The sequence below is a fragment of the Panthera pardus genome, unplaced genomic scaffold (assembly GCF_024362965.1).
Source record: "Panthera pardus isolate Hobbes unplaced genomic scaffold, ASM2436296v1 HiC_scaffold_3, whole genome shotgun sequence".
Classification (NCBI taxonomy): domain Eukaryota; kingdom Metazoa; phylum Chordata; class Mammalia; order Carnivora; family Felidae; genus Panthera; species Panthera pardus.
The window spans coordinates 56,517,271-56,519,493 of NW_026526876.1; the positions used below are offsets into that span (position 1 = coordinate 56,517,271).

General features: G+C 42.3%; 1 non-coding gene across 1 annotated transcript; it reads right to left on the minus strand.

Moving 5' to 3' along the window:
* Positions 1-962: 962 nt before the first annotated feature.
* LOC128774424 (U6 spliceosomal RNA) lies at positions 963-1,066 on the minus strand. The gene has a single exon (XR_008418990.1). It is a non-coding gene; the product is annotated as a U6 spliceosomal RNA (small nuclear RNA).
* Positions 1,067-2,223: the final 1,157 nt, after the last annotated feature.

The following is a 2,223-nucleotide window of genomic DNA, read 5'->3' on the forward strand; positions in this document are numbered from 1 at the left end:
GGCAGGCTCCAGGCTCTGAGCTGTGTGCACAGAGCCTGACTCAGGGCTTGAACTCACAAACTGCAAGGTCATGACCTGAGCCTAAGTCGGATGCTTAACTGACTGAGCCACCCAGGTGCCCCTCCCTCAGTCTCATTCTTAATGCCAATTACCTGGGGAAAAATCATGAGATCCTCTATTCCACTCCCAAAAGCTCTGTTTTACAAGAACAAATCAGTCAATTGACATTTACTGAACATCTACTAGGTACCACTTACTTTTTCGCATATACGATCTCATTTGTTCCCAGTGACAATTTATTTTAAGTAGGAATTTTCCCATTTTACAGATGAGAAAACAAAGTTTTGCAAGTGTTAAAATTAAATTATTGTTATTATACACAGCCATGAACACGAGGGAATAAAAATGACATCTTTGGCTTCTACCCTGACAGCAGAGAATCTCTCCTCAATCAGTTTGGTTTTTTTTCAATATTTATTTATTTTTGAGACGGAGAGAGACAGAGCATGAACGGGGAAGGGTCAGAGACAGAGGGAGACACAGAATCTGAAACAGGCTCCAGGCTCTGAGCTGTCAGCACAGAGCCCGACACGGGGCTCGAACTCACAGACCGTGAGATCATGACCTGAACCGAAGTCGGATGCTCAACCGACTGAGCCACCCAGGCGCCCCTTTCAGTTTTAAGTTCACAGTGTTTATTCTTCATTTTTAATTGTAGTAAAATACACATAACATAAAACTTACTATTCATTTTTTTAAAAGTTTATTTATTTTGAGAGAGCATGAGTGGGGGAGGGGCAGAGAGAGGGAAAGAAAGAATCCCAAGCAGGCTCCACACTGTCAGTGCAGAGCCTGATGCAGGGCTCGAGCTCATGAACTGTGAGATCATGACCTGAGCTGATATCAAGAGTTGGATGCTTAACCAGCTTAGCTATCCAGGCACCCCTCTTACTCATTTAAAGAAAAAATGGAAACAAAAAAAGAATTTGCATGTTATTCTTGCACAGGGGCCATGCTAATCTTCTCTTAATTCCAATTTTAGTCCCTGCACTGCTAAAGTAAGCACCATCTTACTCATTTTTTATTTATTTTTCCAGAGAGAGAGAGAGAGAGAGAGAGAGAGAGAGAGAGAGAGAGAGAGAATCTTAAGCAGACTCCACACTCAGTAGAGAGCCTGATGTGGGGCGCGAGCCCACATCCCTGGGATCATGATCTGAGCTGAGATCAAGAGTCGGACGCTCCACCGACTGAGCCACCCAGGTGTCGTCCACCTTATGCATTTTTAAGGGTACAGTTCAGTAAGAACATTCATACTTTTGTGCAACCATCACCACCGTCCATCTCCAGAACTCCTTTCATCTTGCCAAGCTAAAACTCTGTATCCATTGAACACTAGCTCCATATTGCCCCCTCCTCCTGGTCCATGGCAATCACCTATTTTCTATTCTGTTTTTTGTCTCTAAGAATTTGACGGTTCTAGGTACCTCATATAAGTGGAATCATACAGTGTTTGTTTTTGTCACTGGCTTCTCTCACTTGGCATAATGTCTTCAAGTTTCATCCATGTTGTAGCACGTGTTAGGATTTGCTTCCTTTTTAGGGCTGAGTAGTATTGCACCGTACATGCAAACTGCATTTTGCTGATCCATTCATCCATCAATAGATACTTGGGTTGCTTCTACACTTTTGATTATTGTGAATAATGCTATGGACATCAGTGTACACATAATTCTTAGAGACCCTGATTTCAAGTCTTTTGGGCATATACCCAGAAACAGAATTGCTGGATCGTATGCAAATTCAGACTGACAACCAAGTGGCAGTGAGGATGTGGAAGAAATGGAATATTCATACACTGTTGGTGGGAATGGAAACTGCTACAATCACTTTGGAAAACTGTGACAATATATCCTAAAGCTAAATATAGGTATAACCTATAATCTAACCTTCCTACTCCCAGATTTAAATAACCGACAGAAAAGTGTATGTATGTGTCCCAAAACCCGTGTTCAAGAATGTTCAGGGCGGCACACTTTGTAATAGTTCCAAGGTAAAAAAATTATGCATCTACAGTAGAATGGCTACATACAGTGTGATTATTCATACAAAGAAATACTCCAGAGTGATGGTTCTCAGACGTCTGTGTGCATCAGAATCACCCAGAGAGCTTGTTATACTGATTGCTGGGCTCCATCTGCCTGTCCCCTGCCACCTCACAGAATG